The sequence below is a fragment of the Dama dama genome, chromosome 9 (assembly GCF_033118175.1).
Source record: "Dama dama isolate Ldn47 chromosome 9, ASM3311817v1, whole genome shotgun sequence".
Lineage (NCBI taxonomy): Eukaryota > Metazoa > Chordata > Mammalia > Artiodactyla > Cervidae > Dama > Dama dama.
In genome coordinates this window covers 89,553,922-89,572,671 of record NC_083689.1, presented here as the reverse complement: position 1 = coordinate 89,572,671, position 18,750 = coordinate 89,553,922, and the positions used below count along the sequence as shown (strand labels likewise).

The 18,750-nt window shown below is 36.8% G+C and overlaps 1 long non-coding RNA gene across 3 annotated transcripts in view; it reads right to left on the bottom strand.

Annotated features, from left to right (window-relative positions):
* The window catches only part of LOC133061495 (uncharacterized), a 171,897-nt gene that overhangs the window by 144,828 nt on the left and 8,319 nt on the right, over window positions 1–18,750 (bottom strand). For all 3 annotated transcript variants that reach the window (XR_009694001.1, XR_009693999.1, XR_009694000.1), the window contains exons 2-3: window positions 14,695–14,789; window positions 10,302–10,363 (exon numbers count right to left, since the gene is read on the bottom strand). This is a non-coding gene — a long non-coding RNA (uncharacterized LOC133061495). The remainder of the gene's footprint in view (window positions 1–10,301; window positions 10,364–14,694; window positions 14,790–18,750) is intronic.

Sequence of the window (18,750 nt, the reverse complement as noted above, 5' to 3'; positions counted from 1 at the left end):
GAGGGAGAAACAGTCAAAGGCTCTAAATATGCTTCCTACTGTCGTTGGGTTTGGTCCAGGCACCGACGGGCTTGGGTACAGGTGGGAGCCAGTACATTCAGCTCAATTTTGCTCAGGCACGCGCAGGGCAAGGAAGGCAGATGGTGGCGGTGCCTCTCTTTATAAAGAAGAGGAATTACACTGGTGCTTATGCAACTCTTATTCCAAAATTAATGTTTCAAGGATATTTAAGCTGCCTAGAAAAAAAACATTTCAGAGCTTCCCAAATCTATGAAAAAGCCACTGCTTCCTGTTAATCCCTATTCCTCTCCAAGAAAAATGCTTATAATATTATTTAATAGTATTATAGAACCAGACTAACATGGTAGAATCTTAAGGTTGCAGGAAAAGCACATCAGATGTGGAATGTTATGCAGCCTTAAGAGTCCTTATAAATACATTTTAAAGAAATAAATAAGAATGAGTAATAATTTTCTAAGATATACAGAGATAGGATAGGATACAGAAAAGATCATGGCTATATAAAAATCGGGACCATCCAACTGGCACAGATTACCAGAAAACAAGAAAGAAATATTCAGTTGTACTATTGACATAGTCTTGTCTGTTTTCTTAAACGGTTTTAAAGGATTTAACACACAAATAACAGGTTTTTATTTCAGAAAATCAAATTAATTAAATGTCATAAAGTAGTATACAACTGACCACCAAAAAAGAGAAAAAAAAAAAGAAAAAATCTCAGGATCTGATTAATAATAAATGACCTGTTAACTCAAAAATGTATTATTTCTATCTTAGGAAAATTTGAAAAAAAAAAGATGGATCAAGACCCCACTGCTTCATCAATTCTTTTTTTTAAAAAAAGAAGAATGAGTTCAAAAGATAGAACTAAGTGTGAATGTCACAAAGTAGATGTAGGCCATCTCAGATTGGCCGCTATGTTCATAGACAAAGCTGCCTATCTGTACACCTTGAGACCCTATTTCAGGGAGACTCAGAGTGGATTGAAAAGTCTATGGATGTTTGTTACCCAGTGAATATTCCTGTAATAAACACAGGCACAGACTCAGACACCTTCCTTAGTTCAGCAGCAGCTCCAGGGAGGTCTTCCTCACACTGAGAGAGGAGGGGTGAGTTTCTGGTATAACAGCAACAAACCATACCATAATATTTCTAGCCCACCTTGTCATGGATCTGTGGAATACACACACATCCTGGCAAAAATTCTAAGACAACTGAGTTGTCACAAAGTGACGAGAGTATAAATTGACACGGACTGGCTTTTCTAGTGCTCACTACTAAATAGGAGTAAAACCAAAATATATCCCCCAACATATCAGAAATAATATACACAGTCTACTTAGTTTCAAGGGTAAAAACTTTTATAACCTTTGAAAACTCAAAATATGTGACAATCTGCCACTGATTTAAAATACATTACAGTAACAAGTGACAACATATGTACAAAGCCCACTGCAGCTCTGGGTTCATCGTCACACACAAAGGTTATTTCTAAACAGGTCAGAGTCAAGCTTTGGCTGATGGGGGTTGATGGCAGAACAGGGTCTCAGATGAGCCAAAGCTATGCGTAATCCAAAACTCATTGATATTTAAATCTGGAATAGGTTTTTGAACTTCCATTTGAACATGTTGTGAGAACATGAGATTCCTGTTACTTTATACACGCTCAATCTTATAAAATGTTTGCCTTGTATGGTGAAGATATTTTGCTGAGGTCTTAACGAGTATGGCACATCACTCTGTGTGGTGAGGGTGGAGGAGGGTTACTCACAAGCCTTCTGCAAGTCCATTACCGCTTAGACACGTCCCTCAGATAGAAATGACTTCCCCGGGGGGCACAATGGTAAAGAATCCACCTGCCAATGCAGGAGACACATGAGATGTGGGTTCAATCCATGTCAGGAAGATCCCCTGGAACGGAAAGTGGCAACCCACTCCAGTATTCTGGCCTGGAAAACCCCATGGAGAGAAGAGCCTGGCAGGACACAGTCCATGGGGTTGCAGAGAGTTGGACATGACTATGGCAGCGCGCACACACACAGTTAGAAGTAGGGCCTGACTGGGAAGTTGTAGCAAACGAGGGAGAAGCAGAAACATGGCCTCTGGACTTGGGGATAAGTATTCCTCCAAACACATACCCCAGAGCACTTCCCGTTTACTAAGTATTATTACGATGTATTGTAACTGGATATTTCATTCCTTGTATCTTCCACGAAGTTGCAAGATTTTTAAGAAAAGTGAAAGTGAAAGTCGCTCAGTCATGTCCGACTCTTTGCGACTCCATGGACTATATGGTCCATGGAATTCTCCAGGCCAGAATACTGGAGAGGGTAGCCCTTCCCTTCTCCAGGGGATCTTCCCAACCCACAAATCAAACCCAGGCCTCCCACACTGCAGGCAGATTGTTTACCAGCTGAGCCACAAGGAAAATCCAAGAATAAAGGAGTGGGTAGACTATCCCTTCTCCATCGGATCTTCCTGACCCAGGAATCAAACTGGGGTCTCCTGCATCGCAGGCAGATTCTTTACCAACTGAGCTATGAGGGAAGCCCTTTTAAGAAAAACCATATGATTTTGCAATAACTAAAAATTCACAAAAAGGTGCAAAGAACTATCCCATGCTTGTGCATGTACCCTTCCCCAGCCCCTGTCCCCAGGGGTTAAAATCTCGCATAAACACAACAGCTGCGACCCTATGAACTATAGCCCACCAGGCTCCTCTGTCCATGGAATTTTCTGGGCAAGAATACTGAAGTGGGTTGCCATTCCTTTATCCAGGGGATCTTCCCTACTCAGGAATAGAACCCAGGTCTCCATACGGCAGGCAGACTCTTTACCGTCTGAGCTACCAGAGAAGCCCAACTACAATAGTAGAACCAGGTAATTAACATTGCTACAATCCACAAAGCATATTCAGATTTCATCAGTTACATATGCACTTATTTGTGTGTATGTGTGTGTGCGTGTGTCGCTATATGTAACTGTATCACACGTGTAGCTTTGAGTAACCACTACCACAATCAAGATACTACACTGCAATCACCACCGATTCCCAGTGCTGCCCTTTCACTCCCACACCTACTCCCTCTTCTGCCCTCTCACCCTGGCAACCATTAATCTGTCCTCCATCTCTACAATTATGTTTTTATTAACTGTTATATTAATGAAAGCAAGTAGTAATTATCTGCTTAACATAAACTCTGCATTCAACACAAGTTCCTTGAGGTTCATCCAAGTTGTTGCCCTTAACAGTGGTTGATCACTCGTTATTGCTAAGTAGTAGTCCACACTATGGATAGATCACTGTCCATTTAACCATTCATCTATTATGGATATTTAGGTATTTCCAGTTTGGGGCTATTAACTAATAAAGTTGTTATGAATATCCATGTACAAGTTTTAGGGTGAAAACAAATGGCAAGATTTTTAAGGGGATAGGTTGAATCGTATTCCTCACTGGATCTCCCACACTTTATACAATACATAGTAGGCACTCAAAATATTTGCTGAAGGAATGAATAAAAGGACCACAAAATTGCTTCTAAATGGCAGGAAATAAAACAGGGCTCATCTTATGGAAAAAGCATAATTAATTGGCAGGGAAAATGTCAGCAAGAGATCCTGGAGGTTGCACTGGCAGTTTAAAGACTTCAGCAGTGTTCCAAAGTACACACACGGGCATACTTCAATTCCAACATTTTTCACTTTGCTTTAAATACTGAGCTTCATGTTAAGATAGTGTTTGAATTAATAGTGAAAGTCACTCAGTCGTGTCTGACTCTTTGCGACCCCATGGACTACACAGTTCACAGAATTCTCTAGGACAGAATACTGGAGTGGGCAGCCTTTCCCTTCTCCAGGGAATCTTCCCAACCCAGGGATCGAACCCAGGTCTCCCGCATTGCAGGCAGATTCTTTACCAGTTGAGCCACAAGGGAAGCCCTTGAATTAATAAGCTATGGTTAAACTTTTTTAGACAAACAATTTAAAGAAACAATTGCAGAGACTTCCTATCCAGCCAAGATGGACTAAGAAGGGCTGGATGTACCCTCCTTCCTAAAACAACAACAACCGTCAAATTCTGATAAAATACATGGAACAATGATTCTTAAGACACCGGACATCAGGGAATGAAGAACAGTGATCTCTGAGAGATGAGAAGCCAAAGAGGTGAATCTCATGATTGCCCTGCTTATTGTCTTGAGGGTTTCTTAGAAGTGGCACAGAGAGGGTAACTCAAGGGACACAAACCCCCAAATTGAGGACATAGACCTGAAGGCATTGAAGAACAAGGTGGCTACAGTTCTCAGGTCAGAGCACATGGGCAGAGAGCTGCTGCATAGAGAACACTCTCCTAAAATCTGCAGAGTCCCACTCGGGATTTTAGCAGAGTATTGATCTGGGCAAATGTGTGAGGACACTACCCAATGCTGGCTATTCCTTAGCTCTAAGGAATAAATGGATCTGAGCAATGATCAATATCTGCTAACATCTCACATAGAGAGAGAACCAATAGCTTTTGCTCAGCCTTCTCCAAATGAACCTGGTCAAGTTCCTAGTTTTAATTACCAACTAAGAGGAAAGACATGGGACAGAGGATCTTATAAACAACTCCAAAGGAATGCATCAGCAAATACACACTATGGAAAGCTCTACAAGCACTATTCAGTTTTCTCAACAAATAAGGAAAAATAAATAGATGGTGGAGGGGGCGGAGATCTATACATTAAAAGAGAAGAGAAATATCAACCAATTGCAATATATGGATCTTATATGTATTCTGTTTCAAACAGTAAAAAGTAATTATAAAAATTCTTGAGACAACAGAGAAAATCTGAATATTGATTGTACCTACTTGATAACAATAAGAAATATTGACTTTTTCTGTGTGGTTTAGTTTTTAGATGTGGTTCATTTTCTCAGTTTAAAAAAAAAGTTCTAATCTTTTAAAGCTAGCTACTGAAAAATTAAAGGATGAAATGATGTCATGTCTGGCACTGGCTTCAAAATAATTTGGGATGGGATGAGAGGTGGTAATAGGGATATGAGGAAACAAAGATGCCTATGAGACAATAGTTCGTGAAGGTAGGTATAATTGTATGCAAGTTTATACCCTTCCCTCTACTTTAAATACATCTGGAACCTTCATATAACAAACTAGATAAATAAACTTGAAAACACACCAAAAAAATACACAGTTGAGGTTGGTGACTAAGGGCTCAGAGGTCACAGTCCAAATGAAAACAGTTTCTCAGACACAGAGATATTAGAGATGACATCTCACAAGGACACTGAAGACTGATTTGTCGGATCTCCTCACTGGAGGATCATGTCGTCTCTACACAGACAGAACACTGGCTTTTAAGCAAGGATAGGCCTTCTCTCTGAAGACCTAACAGCATACAAGTGGTTGACTACCTAATCTAAGACACCAAAGACATCAAAGGAGACCAGAAAACTGGGTCTATAAATGTGGTTGTTACTTCCTGTTCTTTTAATAAGGGGAGGTGTTATGAGAAGTCTGCTAGAGCATGTGACTGCCATCCTCCCCACAGCATCCTTACAACACAGCTCATTCCATTCAGTTTGGCCATTCCCGTGTTTACTGTTTGCTTAACAACTGCACTTGCTGCTCACGCTTTGTAGTTTCTGGGTTCTGAGGTGAGAGGAAAGGAATCTTTGGAGATGTCCAAAATTCTTTTCTCAAGTCAAACAATTTGTTAGAGAGTATGTATTATCTAGAAACTATTTTTCTTTCATTCATTTTTTTGACAGTAGTAAGGATACTTTGAGTAGCTTGTCCAAGGTTTTCTGCCAAAAGAAATCTCTCTCCTTTACCTTATCTGAATCCCACCCTCCAAAAGGATACGCTCAGTTCCAATAAATAGAACTCCTAAGAGGATGAGTGCTATATCTTCTGTTTTAAAACAATTCCTCACAGTCAATATCCTACAAATAACCAATATGCTACATATATGCAAGAAATGAGGTGGTTTACTGACTTTTTTTTAAATCAATGTAATTTTAAATTCTTAGTATTTTAGGTAATCATTCTGTCTATAAAACCACTGTACTAGTACTATTTTTAAAATATCATCATGCATCCTGATTTTCATTTTCACTAAATGTCTGAAAAGGCCCTGCAAGTGGATTTAAAACCTGATGTGTGCTTTGGGAGCGAAATCAACTCTGTGGGATCAAGACCAGTGAGGATTGTGTAGGTTGGTTACATTTTGGGAAGTATATGCAAGGATGTATGGCAGAAATTGTAAGTGAATTCTTCAAAGCAAATGGAGAAAGGGAAAGATATACCCAACTGAATACAGAGCTCCAAACAAAAGCAAGGAGAGATAAGAAGGCCTTCTTAAGTAAACAATGCAGAGAAATAGAGGAAAACAACATAATGGGCAAGACTAGAGATCTCTTTAAGAAAATTAGAGAAACCATGGGAACATTTCATGCAAAGATGGGCACAGTAAAGGACAGAAACAACATAGATCACAGAAGCAGAAGAGATTAAGAAGAGATTGGCAAGAATGCATGGAAGAACTATATAAGAAAGATCTTAATGATCCGGATAATCATGATGGGTGATCACTCACCTAGAGCCAGACATCCTGGAGTATGAAGTCAAGTGGGCCTGAGGAAGCATTACTACCAGCAAAGATAGTAGAGGTGATGGAATTCCAGCTGTGCTATTTCAAATCCTAAAAGGTGATGCTGTGAAAGTGCCGTGCTCGATATGCCAGCAAATTTGGAAAACAGCAGTGGCCACAGGACTAGAAAAGGTCAGTTTTCATTCCAATCCCAAAGAAGGGCGATGCCAAAGAATGTTCAAACTATCATACAATTGTGCATACAATTTCACATGCTAGCAAGGTAATGTTCAAAATCCCTAATGGTAGACTTCAGTAATACATGAGCCAAGAACTTTCAGATGTACAAGTTGGATTTAGAAAAGTCAGAGGATCCAGAGATCAAATTGCTAGGATCACTGAAAAAGCAAGAGAGTTCCAGAAAAACATCTACTTCCGCTTTATTAACTATGCCAAAGCCTTTGACTGCGTAGATCACAAAAACTGGAAAATTCTTAAAGAGGTGGGAATACCAGACCATCTTACCTGCCTCCTGAGAAACCTGCATGCAGGTCAAAAAGCAACAGTCAGAACCAGACATGGAACCACAGACTGGTTCACAATTGGAAAAGGAGTACATTAAGGCTGTATATTACTTATATACAGCTTATTAAACTAACATGCAGAGTACATCATGTAAAATGCCAGGCTGGTAGAATCACAAGGTGAAATCGAGACTGCCAGGAGAAATATCAGTAACCTCAGATATACAGATAACACTCTAATGGCAGAAAGAGAAGAAGAACTAAAGAGCCTCTTGATGAAGGTGAAAGAGAGAGTGAAAAAGCTGATTTAAAACTCAACATTCAAAAAACTAAGATCAGGGCATCCAGTTCCATCATTTCATGGCAAATAGATGGGGAAAAAATGGAAACAGTAACAGACTTCATTTTCTCAGGCTCCAAAATTACTGCAGAAGGTGACTTCAGCCATGAAATTAAAAGATGCTTGCTCCTTGGAAGGAAAGTTATGACAAGTCTAGATACTGTACTAAAAGCAGAAATATCACTTTGCCAACAAAGGTCTGTATAGTCAAAGTTGTGGTTTTTCTAGAAGTCATGTATGGATGTAAAGAAGGACCATAAGTAAGGCTGAGCACTGAAGAATTGATGCTTTTGAACTGTGGTGAAGAAGAAGACTCTTGAGAGTTCCTTGGACAGCAAAGAGATCAAACCAGTCAATCCTACAGGAAATCAACTCTGAATATTAATCTGAAGGACTGAGGCTGAAGCTGAAACTCCAATATTTTGGCCACCAGATGTGAAGTGTTGACCCACTGGAAAAGACCCTGATGCTGGGAAGGATTGAAGACAGGAGGAGAAGGGAGCGACAGAGGATGAGATGGTGGATGGCATCATTGACTCTATGGACGTGAGTTTGAGCAAACTCTGGGAGATAGTAAAGGGCAGGGAAGCCTGGCATGCTGCAGTCCATGGGTTTGCAAAGAATCGGACAGGACTGAGCAACTGAACAACATTTAGAACTTTCATTAAAGTGTTTTCTTTTTAGACATAGTCTTGTCTACCATAGCCATTTTAAAAGCTGCTACCCAAAGCTTAGAAAACAATGTTATAATGTCTTCCCATCAATATTATTAAAGACATCTCTGGAAAAATTATAAAAATTTCACTACAATGATACATTGTACAATTATAATTATTTACAATTATACAATGATATTATACAATGATAATTCAAAGAGTAAAGCAAATATAAAAATGACATTATATGATAGAATACCAAAGGATTAAAAAGGTTTAAAAATTCTTTGCAAGAGGGTATTTTAATTTCTGATTAAGCAAAATATAGTCAGTAGCCACTAGTCACATATGGCCTATCTAAATTTAAAGTAATTAAAGTGACATAAAACCTAAAATTCAGCTTCTCCATTGCACAAGCCATGTTTCAAGTGCTCAACAGACACATACCGCCGTTGGTTACCATACTGGACAGTGCAAATAGAGAACACAACCATCATCACAGAAAGTTTCTACTGAATAATGACGGTCTTTGTTAGAGAGACCACTACTGATGAACTGATGTGCACAGACCAATTTATTTCTGTTAAGTCATTTTTCCTCTGGTATAGGAGGTTAAATTAAACCTCTCAAATTTAAATGATTTTCCTGGAAAATCCATATTATAATGTAACTGGTTAAAGTTGTGCCATAAGCACTGCAGAGTAGATTTTCTTTTTCCTCTTGTGATACGAAGAATGGAATTTTTTAAAATTCCATTTCCTCAAGATAAGGAATTATAACATTAGCTAGTTTTCCCTTTCAATTTGCATTTTTCTTCCTTTATAACGATCTGTTCTAACCCTGCTCTGCTTCAAGGTTTACCCACCGACAGCCTGACCTGCGTTTTGTGGCAAGGCGTTCCTAGTTGATGGATAGCGCAGTATTTCAGGCCTCCAACTCCACACTAGGGAAGTTCAGAACCAGCATTAAACAAAAACCTCACAGCCTAGCCAGGTCTTCCGACCAGGTGAAGGGTTTGTCTAATTTAGTGGAGAAAAATGTTAGTGAGATCATCTCTGTTACTCATGCTTAGCAGTGAACCATGTTACAGAGCAAAGATAGAAATATAACAGTAACAAAAGTAAATACAAACAATATGAAAAACTCCCAAATCACAGGGCTAAACCAGCTGCATTTAAACACAACTCCTGAAAACCTTGAGAAAAGTAATACATCTGTGTTTAAAAGACTGGTTAAACCATGTAGTTGATCCACGTGGTAAGAAAGGAGGTCTGTAATTACATGAACATACTTTTAAGTATTTTCATCAAAAAGTAAAGTGTAATGAATAATCACTTAGTATTAAAAACAGTTTGATTTTAAAAGTAGATAGGTCATATATGAAAAACATAATAAAGTCCAGGTAAAGAAATACTTGATAGAATAATCCAATTATTTTAGAAATGAATCTTTCACCAGAAGAGCACGTTGTTGTGAAACTAAATTTCCATAGAAGATTCCATAGTTCCTAAAAAATTACTTAGCACCTTGAAATTAACCACAGAATATACCTCAGCCTGGGGGCAAAAAAAAAGAAAGAATAAAAATGCTATGCCAACCTCCCAAACCATTCTGCAAACAGAGTTTTGTATTTTGGAAATTACACTTGCTTTCAAGATTCTTTGGGTCATCTAAATACTTAACATCTCTTTGTTCCCTTGCACACTTCCCAAGCAAGTCCGAAACCAAATAAACTGCTACAAATGTTTACCAACAAAATACCAATTTTCCAAGTCATTTTTCTTAATTTTTAAAACTTAAGAAGTTTTATTACAATTAGGTAACTACTCCTGGCACAAGGCCTCTGAAATACTGTCTCTCAGACACTAATGGGTCTTTGAAAAGTTGGAAACTCTCAATTCATTAGAACTTTTGAGTAGCTGTTTTGTACCTAAGAATGAGAATTGATGGAGAGGTTGTGACTAAACACATAATTTTATGAAATATGATCAAAACATAATGGTTTTGTTATGATGCACATAACAATCAAGAACCTGTTTCTTTTTAGCAAGCTCCTAAAAAGTGCCTTCCATATAATTATTAAATAAAAACACTCACTTATTCAGTACTCAGCTAAGCTTTTAAACTCTGAATAAGAGAAGTACACAGTGAGAGAGGTACTTACATGGTTTCCTTGGATACTGGATGATGCCATTCAGGTCTATGTTTTTATCTGAAAGTGGTGCCCTGTGGAGAAATGAGGCTTGGTGAGTGGCTGTTTATACATAGTAAGTAAATAAGAACTTTGTTTATTTTACAAAGCACTTTTGATTTTGACCTAGATTTATTTTTCTCGTCACACCCAACCCTTGTAAACAGCAATAACACAGTAGAACAGGTACTTTGCACAATTCTTTTTAACACCGCTGAAGGAATCACAATTATTAAAGCAGAAACTCTGAATGCCATGGCTAAGCACATTACTCCTTGGGCTGCTTTATATATCTTGACTACTATATTGATGTCAGATGTATCAATGAACACTGCCTGCCTCTCTCTTTTCCTTCAAAAAGAATTGTTCTTGAAGCATCAATAAAGAAGTTAATCTAAAAAATTCACATAAAGGATAAATGTCCTTACCGTAGTCAAAGAGTAAGAGAACTCTAGCTTTAGCCGACTCCTAAACACTTCAGGGTTTCCTTAGCTGCCATTTTAAATATTGTAGTGGGATCCTTGAGTCCCAATCGTTTAAGTGCTATGAGTATACAATTTTGACATTCAGTCTCTCAGGACTACATGCTTTCTAATTTTGGTGGCATGATCAATCCCTCCTATGTGATGAGTTTTAACCGTCTAATATTTCTTTGGATCAAAAAGAACAAATGAGCTACAGCAAAGAATGGCAACTCACTTGAACGCTTCACGCGATTTAATAACCCGAAATGAAGTAAGTGTGTGCTAGCTTTCCATTAAAAAGTTTCCAGCCACAATTAATTGAACAAAAACTCGTCTTGTTCCAAGATTATTCTTGGAAATGTAATTTTGAAGTCTATGCGAAATAAGGAAACTTACTTTTTACCATATGAAAGCAATCTCATTTTTTCAGGAATGATTTTGGATAGACTTCCGATTTGACATTTTCCATCTGAACGAGCAGCGAAGGGGCTCGGAGGCGGGGAGGGGAGGGCAGCAGCTCTGTGTTCTTTTGCCAGCTCTGACAAAGGTCTGGTTGTCAGTGATACCTTTACAGCTAAATTTACCCCAGAGTGACAGAAACAGGTGCTCCTCGGCCTGCCAGACACTTGTGCACAGGGATCACGCATCTTACGGCCTGACGATCAAGGGGGGAAAGCCTGGGTCTTCATAGAAAAGGAGAGCAGGCAACGCAGCCCAAACTGGGGGGTTTCTCTTCAAAGCCAGCTGGTCTGGCTTTATTCTACAGGAATTTTTTTACCTGTCAGAGTTTGGACAACAAAGCCCTCAGCAGGTGCTGACGGGTACAACTTCCTGGAGAAGCAGAAAGGCGCTGGTGAGTTTCAATTGCCAAAATGTATTTTTTTAATCTCTAAAAGTTCATTTTGTTATCTTGGAAGAGGCACTGCTGAGGTACCTACGTTCAGAAAGCTGATGAGACCATTGGAATCAGAGCCAACTAACCCAACAGTGGGTTTTCCTGGCGTAGAAAGTAGCGCTGTTACCATTTGACAGTTTGTTAGAGGAAAGAACAAAGTTTTTTTTAAGAAAATACTTTATATTTTTAATGTTGTTCTTGCTCACTACTCTCTTCAGTATCTGAAAGATGAAGAATTAATTATATATATGATAGGAGACTATTCAAATAAATACATAAATATCATTTCGACGCCTTTTAATCTAATTCTGTCATAATCTAGTCATTCTAAATAAAATGTTATTTTTCAATAACTCTCCAAACTAAAATGTGAAATGGTACATGCTCTTTTCAAAAGTTTCATGGGCTAGAATATTTTATGTGTGCATGTGACAGGAATATGATTAGAGAGAATATGAAATTAATTTTATTTTTAATAAATTTTTAAAACATGTATTGCACAGAACATTTAACAAATAGGAATGGCAACATTTTCTCATTACAAAGAGTTTCTTTAGAGGAAAGTTTTCAGAATAAACAATACACTACTAAAGCATGTTTTTACGTCACTGATTTCCAAAATTAGCACTTTTATATACTTGGTATTTTTACTTTATGAATTCAAAAGTTTAGGCAAAAATATTTTTTTCAGAAGAGGATCTTAATTAATGCAAAATATGGAAAAATGAGACCACATGTTAGGACATATTTTTAAAAAGTGATTCTATTTCAAGGACTCATTCTTTTAACTATGCTTCACAGCATTTCTCTACAAATTGTTGTATTATAGCAAATTGAAAACATTTATTTAAGCAAGTAAGGAGCTTAAAGCTAGGGACTATACATAGTAAACATATGAAACCACTTTAATAACCAAATTCCATATTTGCAAGCAACATGGACTAATGAATGTAAAAGATGCACAGCATACATATATCAAGAATGCTATAAATTATTATGCATAAAATCAATTTTCTGGGCTGTGGGGGGTAGAACTGGTGGTGCTTAAGAAGAGAAATGCTCCTACCAGTATAAATTAATACTATAAGACAACTGTTTTACTCTGATGATCCCATAAATAATTTTCAATCTATATGCTTAACACATTCTCACACAGTGGGAAAATAACAAGGTCTGATATTTTTAAATGACCACTATATCTAAAACAATTTTCAGGTCAATGATGACACAGGTATGTCACAAATTTATATGTATCATTCTCTTTCAAATTAATTGCTGTTTAATTATGAAATATGTGTGGTTTAAAAAATTACCAGAAATTATTCACCCCACCAAAAAAAACCTAATGTTTTTAAAACATAGTCTTATCTACATTTTAATGAAACAATATTTTGCAATCTCAAAACTCAGATATGATTTTCATTATAAATTATTACATGTAGAATGTGGTTCAGAAAAGTAAAGTGCATTTTATTTTTTTAAAAAATTCATGTATTTATTGCGGTTTCAAACTGCTCTTTTTATGTAATATTTTATCAACTTCATCATATTGATTTTGGCACCTGAGTAACCATGGTCACTGAAAATTTTAGATAACTTCCTTAGCCTCTTAAAGAATGAATATGCACTCCATGTATTTGATAATTTTTTTTTATCTGGTCTGTTAAATACTATATTTGAAAGAAAGGACTCAATTTGAAAGATGACTACTGCAAAACTGAACATATATTTTTAAGTCAACTTCAGAATTGTATTTATTAAATTTTTATATGCAATACAATTGGCTATAATTATAATAATACTTGTCATTAACACCAAGTATAAGCAATACAAAAACTTCTTCCAAATTATTTTTTATGACTTTAGTGAATTATTTAAGTGTGACTGAACCTATGAGAAACATTGTTAGGTATAGCCCAAATATTTCTACATAACTAAAATTTATCTTTTTAACCCTGCCCTAAATTATTGGCTTAATCTAAAATTCTATGATAAATTCTTTTAATTATGAGAAAAAGTTTTAACTCCTAGTTCAACATGCAACTACATGTTTGTCCTTTCTGATAAACCTTCAACTTTCATGTCAGAAAAATACCTATGCCAACTCCCCACAATGTATGGGGATGGTTTCTTTTCCCCACAATGTATGGGGATGGTTTCTTTTAATCAGTCTTAGTCAGAAACTTGGCTTAAAGTTGCAATGACTCATATATGCCCTAAAACTTTAATTTTAAAATACATGTACTTTAAGCATTATTTGCAATATATCTTTGTATCTTAAGGATACAAAGTTTTTAGTGGAGAAAAAATAATTATTTTCCCCTTTCAGAAAGACATTTGAAAAACATTTTGTTTACCTTATATGGTCATAGGGAAAATCTTGGTTCTCCAAGCAAATAACTTCAATAAGTCATATTCCAAATATCAATATATTTAATTACAGGACAAAGAAGTTTCCAGCTAAAATGGTTTACTTGTAAGTATTTAAAGAAACAAAAATACTTTGGCAGCTTTATATGTATCTCCTCATTGACCAGCCACCTGACTGACAGCTGTCAACTGTCTGTGGGCCAAATGTAACCCAGTAAAGATAAAAATTACATATTACTCATCCCTGTTGATCATACCTGGTGCCAGTAGGTTTTCCAATAGGAATAACTAGACTGTAGATATAAAGAAGTAAAAGAGGAATCATTTTAATTGCTTACCATGGCTCCTTTGTCACTAACTTGTTCCCCCTTCTTTTTCTTATTTATTCCACTTCTCTCAATGGCCAAGTATCACACCCACAAAGAGTTCATTTCCTTAAGGAAACTTCAGATGTATGTAACAAGTATGTGTCCATGAATAAACTGAGCTGTGAGGTAATAATGGCCAGGCATATCTTTCAATCAAATCTTCTTTTAAGCCCATGAAATCTTTGAAAGAGTCTCTGAAGCTTCCAACTACTCATTTTAAAGAAAATGAAACAGAAGCACAAAAATGAAATTCATCCAAGGTCACCAACCTGAGGATGTAGATGTAGACTTGAGTCTGTCTCATAACTTCATATCCACTGATTTTTGTTTTCTTCTGTTAGACTTGAACATGTGGACTGTCAAACTATAAGTTAAAAAAGTATACATGAAAAATTAATGTGACTTACATTCCTTTGGAGAATGATTTTCAGTTACCAAATTTAATACCTTACTAGAGAGATACAGTTTTATCAGAGCATAGTAAAATGTAATTTAATAAAATAGCATAAATACATTAAGATATCTGTGGTATAAATTTTTTAGATTCTCTTTATTATTTAAAATGATTTCTAAACTGAAAATATTTATGGTGCTTATGAAATAGCAGAAGTAAAATATAATCAATGGCAGCGTAAATGTTGAGAAGATGAATGTAGAAATGAAAAGTTCAGGTTGAAAATTTCTTATTTATTAGGGGATAATTAAAAATACCAAATATACCAAAGTATAAGCATATGTATAATAGAATACTCAAAAGAAGAATATATTAAACGGTTCATATAGCTGGCTCAACAACTGACTAGATGGTGTGTGTGTATGTGTGTTAATTACTAAACTTCTCTGGACCCAAGAGGTCTCATCAGCAAGTGTTTTCTAACAGCTAAGAAATTCTATAACTCAATAATCCTGCATTAACATGAGTGTTTTGTATTTATTCATCTAATTATATTAATAAAAAGTCATAATGCTATGAGTTTTTATAATACTGCACAATACACTGATTCAAGGACATGGGGATATAGTCAAATGTTTTCTGACCCTTCAGAATAGAAATTGTTTAGAATATATCTACCATGTTCTAAATGTAAAATAATTTATGTTAACCCTGGGCTTTGGAGAAATATTTGCCTTTGAGAAGTGTCTGCTTTAAAATCCAAACATGGAAATGAAATTTTTTAAAAAGGAGTTGGTGGGGGGGAACTTAAAACATTGTTATCAGATATGGGAGGAAACTATGGACAGGGTTTCCCTGCAAGGAATTAGTCTAAAATAATCTCCAACAGCTCTATGATATCATTTAGCAACTAAATTATATATCTAAATTTACAAATGAATTTGCTTATTCTATTACATTTAGTCCAAATCAACATTAGTCATTAATCAGCAAACCATTTAACAATATGCAATAACAGTATGCAAATCAATTGCAAGCAAAATAATCAGTAAATAATATCCATTCCTAAGAATTGGGAAAGACAGGGATGTCAAAGCAAAATATGCAAAATCACAAGACTTTCAAATAAATTCAATCATTCCCCTGCATCTCAAAGGGCTGTTAGTGAGGGTGAATGATTTGTCCCTCGTCTGCCTTTGAAGGATCATAAATGTTTTCTCTGTAGAGCTGAAGACTGTTGTCCACCAGAGCAGAAGCAGGCAGCTGAGCTGTCTCTCACTGCTTAGTAATTTTGTCACTGGAATGGATGAGACATTGCTGGGCTATGTGTAAATCGCAGGAAAGGAAGTTTTAGTTTTTAAACAGAAGGGGTTTCCTCTGCTGCACATCCCAAAAGGATTCTAGGCCATATTGGTGGGTTCCTGTCAGCAATGGCTTGCCCTGCCCTCTCCCTATTGCTGTGAGTAGCCCACAATGTCAGCATTCCAAATAATTAAAACAACAGTATTAACCTATGAAATCAGCAGACAAAACAAAATCACTCTGTAATACACTACTGTTCAGTTGGCTATATTTTTCCCACTTGGGTACCCTGGTAACAAAACATGCAAGGTCTTACCCAGGGATGATATTATCACACATAGCTTTGAATTTTTCAGTGTATTCTATAGGCCTGAATTGACACAAAGGACTTAATGTTCATTTAACGTTTACAGTATTATAAAATAGGACACTGTTTTTCCTATTCTTTTTTTTTTTAATTGAAGTATAGTTGACTTACAATGTTCTGTTAGTTAAAAGTGTATAGCAAAGTGATTCAGTTATAAATACATATATATATATATATATATACATATATTCTTTGAAGAAGAATCTGAAAGATTCTTTTCCATTATAGGTTATAACAAGATACTGAATATAGTTCCCTGTGCTATACAATAGGGAGACTTTTTTTTAATGGAAAAAAAAAAATGTAAGCCAGCACATGAATATGTCTGTTTGTCAGAAAAACACTGGTACAAGAAACAGGCGTGGTAAAGGCCCGGTAAAGGCCCCCCTATTTGAAGTGTTAAAAATATCTGTGTCCAAGAGAGGCTAATGGCAGCAGCTGGGTATGAAGAGAGGTTAAAAGCCTGGGAATGTGGATCCCTGTGTGGCCTCGGAAGCCCATGTTGTGAAGGGTTCTCCTGATGGCTCGGCACAGAGGTAATTGGGAGGAAGTAAGGGACATTTGTATTGATTGAAAGCTTCTTTCAGGAAAAGTCACATTTCTTAATGTGATCAAGAACAACGCTGGCCCTGCGTGTAGGGAATCTGGGCTCATAGCAACTGGTGGTCACTGAAGAAGGCATGTGTTTGCCAGCCAGTTGTCACTAAAGGTAGAGGTTCCTGGAGCCAGAGCTCATTTTACCGGTTTTGCTGAGATTCTGGGATCCCAGGAACATATTCCACCCAAGAAAAATAAGCACTTCCCCTTCGATAAGTTAAGATGAAGAAGTGTACAGAAACGGAGGACAATTAGGTCCACACATGGCTCAACCAGTTTTCTAACTATCATGGGTAGAATATATGTGGCATGTTTTTTTTGTTTGTTTATAATATGAACCAAGACAGGTGACGGAAAAAATCTGTACCATTTTGAACTCTCATTTTCACCATTTTGAAAGGCATTCATTAACTTAAACGTTTCATAAAACTTGTTAAGAGAAGTTGGGAGGCCAGGAATGAATAATGGAGAAAAGGTAAGGTTATGGGATTAGGACTTCACAGATTTTATGTTCACCCCTACATTCAAGCAGTCCCTGGAGAAGGAAACGGCAACCCACTCCAATATTCTTGCCTGGAAAATTTCATGGACAGAGGAGCCTGACGGGCTACAGCTCATGGGGTCACAAAGAGTCGGACGCGACTGAGCACGCATGCACATTCAAGCAGTAGCTTGCAAACAAAAATGTACATAAGAGATACTGGAGGAGCTAGTCAAAATGCTGATTCCTGCAATTGAGGCCCAGTGGGCCTGAGGTGGGGCCCAAAAATCTGGGTATTCTGCTAAGCTGTTCTCTGCACTAAATTGTTCAGTCCTTACCACAGCTTTCTCTTCACTAAATTGTTCAGTCCTTACCACAGCCTTCTCTTCTTAAAGAGGGTCAATTCTCCTGCTCTATGGTAGCAAGAAAACTAGAACTTAGGGATCTCAAGATCCGAATGATCAAAGTGAACATATGGAAACAGGTACAGATGTTACAAGCCCATTGCTATTTACTATCTGATATAATTGTGCTTAAGTAGTTTAATTATTTTTATGTGCATTGGCAAATGATGAAATTTACCATACTAGTGAATATGCCAAAAGTCATTCTCAAGCTCTACTTAAGTTTCAGGCACCTGATAGTATAGCTTGAAATATGAAAAATGGCTTGAACTGACTCTTTAGGAAGTCATAAACAACAGCACAGACGGTGGTTACTACGAATGTGTAGACACAGACATTCACGTTTTGGAATACTCAGTTAATCATCACTGACCTAGGAAGTTGAAGAGGTTACAGCCTAGCTATGATGTAAGGAAACCACAGGCTTTATTCTCCCATGTCTGAGTCATTTTTGTTGCCATAGGCTACACAAACTAGAACCTCACAGCTACGTAACAGTGAGGTGAGGACATGTGGATGGATGAACACAAATCCTTCACAAATACCAGATAAACAAGATAAGCATGTGATTTATTTGCTGTGAGTTAATCATCATTGTAATCAAAGAGCAATTACAGTGATTAATAAAAATAATCATAGAAATTCTTCTATGACCATATTGCCTATAGTATACATCACAGGTTGTTTAGGAAATGAGCAGCTTGGTTAGCATTATTTTATTTTGGAGTGATTCAGATAAATAGAAAATATTATTAATGAAATCCTATGGTTCTGAAACAA